The sequence below is a fragment of the Gymnodraco acuticeps genome, unplaced genomic scaffold (assembly GCF_902827175.1).
Source record: "Gymnodraco acuticeps unplaced genomic scaffold, fGymAcu1.1, whole genome shotgun sequence".
Taxonomy (NCBI): domain Eukaryota; kingdom Metazoa; phylum Chordata; class Actinopteri; order Perciformes; family Bathydraconidae; genus Gymnodraco; species Gymnodraco acuticeps.
Window position 1 is genome coordinate 76,365 of NW_022990279.1, and position 9,491 is coordinate 85,855.

The following is a 9,491-nucleotide window of genomic DNA, read 5'->3' on the forward strand; positions in this document are numbered from 1 at the left end:
TGTTTCTTAATTTATGTGCCAAGTAAACAACAGCTTTTTTCTCAAGAGGAATGCGGATTGTTGGACGTCGAATTGATCGGCGTTTCCTCGCGAAGCTTCTTCCGGGTTTTTCTATTTTGTTTAAATCCCTGGATTTCCTCGTTGTGTTTATGGGGGACAGAACCACAGATATGTTTACATCCTTATTAGTGCTTCCTTGCTTTGACCCCGCCTTAATGTGACACCCTTCCCCAGCTGAGAGGACATATTGTAGTGAATTGAAACAGATTATAGCACCTGTTATACCTTAATTAACTGTATTTCCATCTCATTCACTGTAGCTGCGAGCGTCTTCATTTGTGAAAAAGCTTCATGGAGAATTAAAAACTGGATTTATGTTTGCCATGTTGGACGGGATTCGATCATTCTGCAGGTTCATCTTTTTTGATTTGCGCCAGGCTTCTCTATGCAATGATCAGTATATGCAATTATGATTTTGCCTTCCTTTCAGCGACGCCATCTTAAAACGTTCGTGAGTTGCTGCTGCCTCATTCATCCCTAAACAAACGGTAAATATTGAAGCAATGCGGGAAGATAGAGCGATAAAACAAAGTCACTAATTGCCAAATTCCGGAGGGACTTTCGCCTCATGAAGAAATCAGCAGCAAACAGACTGAGTTTTAAAAATTGGAAAGAGAGGTCACAGAAGTGGATAAAAGTATTTTTCTGCGCGAGCCGTATTCCAGTTTTCTAAGACAGAACTCAAAATGAACAAATGATAATGACGTTGAGATGTATTTTGTTTATGCAAAGTAAACATTTGTTGTGTTAAAAGTCAAAGTAGTGACTGTAGTAACACAGAGAATCCGAGGAAATCCCAGTTTAAGTGTCAACCACTCGTCCACCAGCAGAACGACAGGAAATAGATCCTTTATAGCTTCTAATTGAACAAGAAATCAACGCCGATCTTCAATATCCAATCACGTTGCTTAATTGTTTGCCTTACTGAGCATCGTAATTGGGTTCTTTGTAGGTAATAACATAAATGTGATAGGCGAAAACCTCAAAATCTGTTTTTACTGCCAGTGAAATTACTCCCAAAAAGTTGTGGGGCTCTCATCAAAAAGGAGATAAGGTTAACCAGATTACGTTTCGAAATAAAAGACCTCACATACAGGAAAACATGATTTAGTTCCAGTTAAAATCTCCATTAAAACGTCTCGTGTCAAAATGTTTAAGCCCCGGTCCAACTTGGTTTTGACGCAAAACCAAAGATGATTTTTTTTAATACATTTCTCGTGTCGTTGTCATTGCCTTTTGCTGCTGCTGTCGCCGGGCAAGTGGTTCAAGATGTTTCTGCAGGATGTGAAATCATATTCATTTTGTGTTTTCAATATGATTGCCAGATGCAGTATTGCCAGATTAACTTCAGATATTTAAATTAAATGATATAATATATATAAAGGCATATTTTGATATGAAACATGTATGTATTTTCCCTCAACAATCTTGTATTTCCTTATGTTTTAAACACCACCCCATTAATCCCTATCTCTTTCCAAATGCTTACAGTGTGTAAAAGAGAGTCTACATGTACTACTATGACTTTTAATTCATTATTATTATTATCAAAGTGTGTAAAACTGATCCGAAGGGCTATGCCACGCACATACATCCTTCTGTTCTGAGTCCAAAATGTCATGATTTTAAAGTGGAAGTGCCATAGCATCATTGCAAAAACGATGCATTTAATTCAGTAACTCATTCCCAGTAAATCTTTAAAGGCCATGATCACCAAGGATGCTTTATTCTTCACTCTTTTTAATGCAAACGGCTTGCATTTAGGTTGTAAACCATCAGATTTAGACAAAGTTTAAATTAGAAGTATTAACGTTTTGTCTTTTAGCTTCATGGCGAACAGTATTAGCTTAATAGCATCCATCCTTTTAGCGAAGCAACTCTACATGTAGCTTTATGAAGTCCAAATAATAAAAACATTACAATTTATTTACCTAAAACCTCCCGATATCAACTATTTTGCAAGGAAATGCAACAAGACGTAGCGGGAGTATCTAGCTAGTCAGCAAAGCTAGCTAGCATACATGATACTTAGCTAGCTGTGAATGAAATTCGTGCAACTTTTAGATTGAATTTATTTGTTTATCCAAATTGCATGTGGTATTTTTACGTGCTAGCACGCCAACAACAACAAGTCCCAAGTTTTTCATAAATGCAAAAGTTATTTCGCTAGCAACTTGCTAACTACGTCGTCTCTTATGTCGAAATAAAAAACATTACAGTTTCTCTAGCTAAAACTGCCAGAAATCAACTATTTGGCTTACATCTGTAGAGAGAAACGTAGCAAGACGTGGAGAGAGTAGGCACAGAGTACTTTAGCTAGCTTGATAGGACATTCGTGCAACGTTTAGAAAGCATTTATTTGTTTGTCAAAATGTCACCCTTTTATTTTGGTCTTTATTTCATGCTAGCATCACAGTTAGCACTCCAACAAAAACTAAGAGGACCAGTCAGAAAAGCTAGCTAGCATACATGCTAGTAAGCTAGCTGTGAGTGATGTGTGTGCAACTTTTTAGATAGCATTACTATATTTCATGGTAAAACTCAAACAAAAAAAGGCCAACGTTTTTCAGAATATTTTCTAAACTTGTCCTGCTAGCTACCTCAACTCTTATGCTAAAGTACGTACACGCAACATAGCAATATATAAGAGGAACAGGCATGGACTTTAATCAGGTAAAGGGAATTTAGTAACTATTTTAACGAATTACAGATTTTTGTTGAAGGCAGCGCAAGCTATTTACGATATGTAGCACTTCCTTACAAGTACCCAAAATGTGTTCTTCATACAAATGAGTGAATTTTAAGAAAATAAGATTTCAAAATATATATCTTTTGGGAGTCTAGCCGCTTCGTAACAAACCAGCCAAAGTAAAAACAAGAGGATGCCAAGGAGTTTAATTGGAAACGCCAAAATAAATTATTGCTAATCAAGAAATAAATATATATTTTCTTGACTTTGAGCTCCGTAAAAACCAACAACAGTAAAAATAAAATTAAAAAAGCAATAAGAGGATGCTAAAGAGTTCATGATAGAGTCGGCCTTTTTACGTTTTCATTGGAAATGCCCAACTAAATGGTTGGAAGTCAAGAAATAAATATAGATTTTGTTGATTTTGGATCTTCAAATATAACCTAGCATCACTTCAAGTCCCTTCAGAGTGAATTTATGTCATATAGATTAAAACACGTGCATCATTTGAGACGAGAGAACTCCGTAAAAAACAACAAAAGTAAAAAAACTGCAATAAGAGGATGCTAAAGAGTTCGTGATAGAGGCGGCCTTTTACGTTTTCCTTGGATATGCCCAACTAAATGATTGCTAATCGTGAAATAAATATTGATTTTGTTGATTTTGGATCTTCAAATATAACCTAGCATCACTTGGAGTCCCTTCAGAGTCAAAGATAGTCCGAAAACAACCCCCTTTGTTCCCTGTTTTTCGCCTCCTCTCTGATCACGGCCTAGGAAAGCTCGGCCTAATTAAGATCCTTATTATTTGTATGTATGTTTCTTCGGTGCCATAGACACTGCATCTGGAACAAGTGAGAAGCACTGTCCTGTCCTCATTTTGCCAACAGCAGTCGTCCATTTTTCTAAAGCTTACATATCTTCTCGTGCCATATGGGGGTTGAATATGAGAAACAACGAGGACCTATAAAGCATATCATGCATTCATTCAACTACCATGTTTACATGATTCATACCCTTTTTTCCTCAGGCGTGGGTGTTGTGTATACCATAGTCATTTTAGAGCTTTGTCATAGGCCTCACATCATTGTATTAATCATTGTTATACTGTGTGGGTTGGGGGGAGGGGAGGGTTCATAACATGAGATAGAAACTGGGTTTATATTGCATTACGTTGAGATGTGATGCATTCGGACTGAACAATGGGAGATGTGTTTTTTTCGGACGTTTATAAAAAAATCCTGAGGTTCTGAACTGGATTTTAAAGTAGCATGGTTTGATTTGTCGGCGATTAATGACTCTATCGGTTTCCGGGGGTTTGGGTTTCTCTTGTATTTTATTGTATGTATTGTACAATCCGAAAGGGAGACGGGACAAATACAGTGAAGCTGCTGTGAACTTAAAGGAAACATTATTATGATTAATATATTTATTTATTTATTTTTCTTTGCACAAGTTGGAATGGCCTTAATTTTTTGCTTTTACTTGCTTCTATTGTGTATTGGCACAAAGTGCACCCTGTTTGATTTTTAGCAGAAATGCTCATTACGATGCTTATAATCCGAAAAAGTGCACATCGAAGCAGGATGATATAAAAAAAATATATAAGAAAAGTTCAGCAAATCCTTTTTATTTTTCATTAATCTGAGAAAAACAATATTTTGCATGACTATAAATACAATGGCAGATATTTTGGCTTGTACAAAAAAATGTGAAGCAATTTGAAGAGAAAAAAAGAATGTACCGTTTCTGCTGTATCTGTATATATCTAAATATTTATTGAAATATGTCATACTACTAATTCTATTAACAATTAAAGGTTTTCTGAACAAAATCTCTTTACCTGTTTTTTGAAAATGGTCAAGGTTGTTGGAGAAGTTGGATCTTCTGCTTTCTGTTACTCGACTCAAGGATCTGTGTAATCATTAAAGAAAAAGTATTAAAAATTGCAAATAAATCCTTCGTGGGGGGCGTCGTTATTCACTGACATCCCTCTGAGTTTCAGCTACATTTCTCAACAGCTGTGCCATCCTGATTGGTTGGATTTGGGGGGGGGGGGGTTCTGAAAAGATATTGGAGACATGCATGTATATTTTTGCCTGAATGATTTCCCTATACTCTAGATAAGTCTTTGTCCAGAAGTGTATCTCCACTGGTGCAGAAAAGAGAGCATGCAGCACTTGATTTGACTGTTTGATGAACATATAGGTTCACCTGCTGAATTAAAAACAGAACAGATGAACCAAAGAAAGTGAAAACTAGAAAGCAGATTCAGAAAGTAGAGATAGATTCACACAGAAAGTATTAGAGAACAGAACAGCTGACAGAGAAGAGAGAACAGCTGATCAACACAACAAACACTATATTCTCTTTTTAGGTTTACCAACACTGTAATAAACTGTGTGTGTGTGTGTGTGTGTGTGTGTGTGTGTGTGGTGTGTGTGTGGTGTGTGTGTGTGTGGTGTGTGTGTGTGTGTGTGTGTGTGTGTGTGTGTGTGTGTGTTGTGTGGTGTGTGTGTGTGTGTGTGTGTGCACGTGTATATTTGTGTGTGTGTGTGTGTGCGCTCGGGGTCTTGCTGCCAGCTGGACCAGAACTTGTTGGAAGCCACAAACACTGATAGTGTGTGTGTTTAACAGCAGGAGGCCCTCACACTGCATACTGATCCATCACACAGCACGGGGACCGGCTGCTGAGACTCAGAGGTCAAAGGTTCAAACCCCAAATGCATTAATGAGACCAGTATTTGACCAGTGCCAAATGTACACTTAGATCCAGAGATATATCATCATGTGTTGAATAGCCACTGTTTGTTAAGGACGCTCACATCTGCACAAAGAAGTCTGTTCGATTGAACTGTATACAGTTTGGCCGAAAAGCAAACTGCATGCTTCTCGTCGGGCTCCTGATCTTCTTGTCGGGTGTTCTTTTACCCAGAATGACCGCCTCGCTGCACATTATCCTTTACACAAATAATACCAGCCGGGCTCTGTGGTCTCGCATGGAGACAATAAATGTTTTTTATTGTCTCCATTTATTGTCTCCATGACAGTTTCTGTTGGAAACTGTCAGCTCTCTAAATGCAGAGGTGTTCATCAGTGGCCCTCTACCGCCAGTCAGAAGAGGAGTGGAGAGATTCAGCAGATTGTTTGCACTGAACACCTGGCTTTCAACTGCCTGTACTGACCATTCTGTCAATTTTATTGACAACTTTAACTTTTTCTGGGACCCTAGACATCTTTTTAAGGCAAATGGAGTTTGTCTGAACAAGTCAGGAGTGAAATTGTTTATCTCTAACGTATTCAACTGCCTACGTCATCAATCTGTTCCCTCTGCCAAGGACAAGCGGCAGGAGGAATCAAAACAAGAGAAAGACACAACACATCGCTCAGAAAACCCTGAAAATCTATCACTGCACCCGCCTGAGGAATGTTCGGATTATGGGAGACAAATGGAGGAGTCTCCACCGCCCTTCACCCCCCCTATCACCTCTGAGGATACTCTTCCTTCACCCCACAGCTCTCTCTACTCTCCGTTCACCCTTTCACCCTCGCCCACCCTCCTGGAAATCGCTGAACACACACGAAGGAGATACAGAGGATTGGCACCGATTCCTTCCGGGAGTTCAAAGACCAAACTAAGGCGATAAGCAGGGTTGGCAGCATGTCCTTTACCCCCGCTCCTCAACGACGCCCACCAAAATCACGCGCACCATCTCCCCCGTCCTCATCACCGTGCCTACGTCAACCACCTCCCCCCCCTGGCAGCATGTCCTCTACCCCCGCACCATCTCCCCCGTCTCCATCACCGTGCCTACGTCAACCACCTCCCCTCCCTTCAAGAAAGCATCTGCAGTCTCCGAAGCCTGATAAGGATGTGTGTGTCAGGCTCAAGGGCGTATGGCACTCTCAACTCTTTCCAGGACATGCCAGGGCCCTGCCTGCCAGTAGCTTTGCCGATATCTGTGTTGATAGGTAATAGATTAAGAGCGGTGAATCAGCTTAGAAACAGGAAGTGCTCAAACGTTCGTGTGAGTTTATCAAATTTAGCAGTGATTCCATGTCAGCCACAGCTTGTCACAAAACATCTTACTGATAGTGTGTTTAACAAACTTAAACTAGCTTTATTAAATGTCAGGTCTCTGGCAGGAAAAACATTTTTAATCAATGATTTTATCACTGAGCACAATCTTGATTTTATGTTTTTAACGGAAACTTGGATTGAACAAAATAACAGTGCAGCTGTTCTTATCGAATCAACCCCTCCCAACTTTAGTTTTATGAGTCAGGAAAGAATGCATAAGAGAGGAGGTGGAGTTGCTATTTTGTTCAATGATTCCATTCAATGCAGGAAGACATCGTATGGAAACTTTGCTTCTTTTGAATATGTGGCCCTTCAGCTGAAATGCTCCTCTCGAGCTCTGTTCCTAAATATCTATAGACCACCCAAATACTGTGCAAGCTTTTTGATGACTTTACTGAACTGCTGTCTATAGTGTGTGTAGGAGCCATTTTGTGGGTGTTGTTGGTGTGTCAGTTTATTTGAGTTATATGTATAGTGCAATATTATTTATGAACACTGGGTGGCGGGGTTTAGCTGCACCGGGTGTATATAAGGAGGTCATAGGTGACAGGAGAGGTGTGGACACAGGAGGAAGAGAGCATACCGATTCCACCAGCCCGGCAGATGCTCATCACAACAATTAGAAACTGTACAATTAACCCTGGTATGTAAAGCTGAATAAACAACATTATAAACTTCAACAAAGGACCGGAAATCATCTGTTTGTGTCTGCGTCTGGATCACTCGTCAGCCCTTCTGTGAAAGTAACTGCAAAAATATCTAGGACATAGGAGAAGGAAATTGCCATTACATTAAGTGGAATCGCACTCTTTGAGTGAAACTGGACAATAAGAATCACTTAAAATTGGATTAAGGATAGTTTTCAACGGAAACAAACAATTTGATTAATGCACAATCGACATCGTCATCACGGATCAGCTGCACACGCCACAATCAGCTGGAGATTGTTCCCACCTGCGAGGACCGAAGAGGCTGAGAGCAAGACTGGGAAAGCGGCCGGGTATGTGCACCGTGCAGCATGATAAGTAGATTGTATTGGATATATTAAGCTGTATTGGACAATGGCTTAGTAAATGGATGTAATGCTGCAACGTTGTCAGCTGTTTGAAACAGCGCGCTGTCAGCTAACGGACAATTCCTGAAAACGAAACTTAAAGGGACAGTGAACATTAATCATGTCTGTGAAATCTGACGTCACGTCACAAGATGGCACCAGCTGCCCCCCTAACTTTTGTTTCCCTAAAACTGTACTAAAACAAACCTACACTATTTCCACACGCTTCTCAAGGAACAAAACAAGCATTACATTAGTTAAAAGTGAATAATTTTAAATATAATTTTAGGCCCGTTAAAAACGCAGCTACGGCCCTGTATTAAACTGCGGAGCGGCGTTCACACAGACCGCGGCTCACACCGCTGCAGAGAGGGAGCGAGCTGTCCCAGCACCTATGGATCAGCTTCCCCTGGGAGTATTTCCCCTTCCACTAGTTTTTGTTTTTACTAAGGACGAGAGCTTGAAACTAAATATTAATAAAACGCTGCCGTTTGAATCGATAGCGTTTAACAGACGGGCGCTGTTTGGGGCGTTACGTTACAAAATACTAAGCAGACAGCGTTAGCTGGGAGATCGATCACTCTGCTAAACTACGCGGTAGCCTACTATTAAATCCACGTAAACTACACATCACAGCCATGAGGCCAGATCAATGAAACCAGGATACATCCTTTACTGTAAAAACTGGATCCAAACACAGCTGCCTGTGTGCGCTTGATCAATACTTTCTGATGTTATATGATATGCTACATATTAGCTAGGCTACATGGCCCTAACGCGAAAAGTTATACAAGCATTTGTACCAGTGCTTTTCACAAGTAGACTCTTGCAGGCCAGAGTATAGGAGTGATTCAACAACAACACAAAGACATGAGAAGTGATCAGGACGAACAGAAAGAGGAAAAGGAAAAGAGAGTTCACTGAAGAGACCAGGAGGGTCAGAGCAGGAGGAAGAGGAGGAGATGAAGAGACCAGGAGGGTCAGAGCAGGAGGAAGAGGAGGAGATGAAGACATTAGTAAAGAAGAATAAATGTATGTGAGGAATAAAGATGAAGTGTCAGAAAGAGGGACAGAGGCAGGGATCAGGAGGCAGAAGAAACTCCAGCTGGACCACGGTATGTTCTTATTCTCCTTACATATTCCATTACAGCAGCACAATCTAGCAGCTCTTAGTATTGACAAATATTGATTGAAATGTGTTGCTGCACAGGTCACCTTCAGCTCTCTGAAGAGATGGGTGATGTCATTTGTGTACTTAATTATAAGTTGAAATGTTGAGTTTGTCAATCTTAATCTGAAAATACAAAAACTGAAATATAGTTAAGAGAAGAAACTGACACTTTTGTGATGTAATTCCCTCAATGCAGATCACACATGGACTGATCCATTATTTTTAATAGGAGGGTAAATGGTATGGCGTGACGGGGTTGAAACAAACTGAGGGACAATATTGCAATTTCATAGATAATGCAAGTATTTTTTCAGAATTTATTTTTGATCAGTTAAAGTTGACAAGCATGTGATTATATTAGCAGCAACATTTTTGTCACGGTGTGTGAAGCAGGTAGGACCCAAATTCAGATTAAAGTGATAATTCCTTTATTTCAA

The 9,491-nt window shown here is 39.9% G+C and overlaps 1 protein-coding gene across 1 annotated transcript in view; it reads left to right on the top strand.

The window, feature by feature from the left end:
• The window catches only part of glra1 (glycine receptor, alpha 1), a gene marked incomplete at its 5' end in the record, with an annotated part of 72,013 nt that extends 67,431 nt beyond the window's left edge, over positions 1 to 4,582 (top strand). Inside the window, 1 exon segment of the mRNA XM_034221731.1 lies at positions 1 to 4,582. This exon segment is cut by the window's left edge and continues 1,143 nt beyond it.
• Positions 4,583 to 9,491: the final 4,909 nt, after the last annotated feature.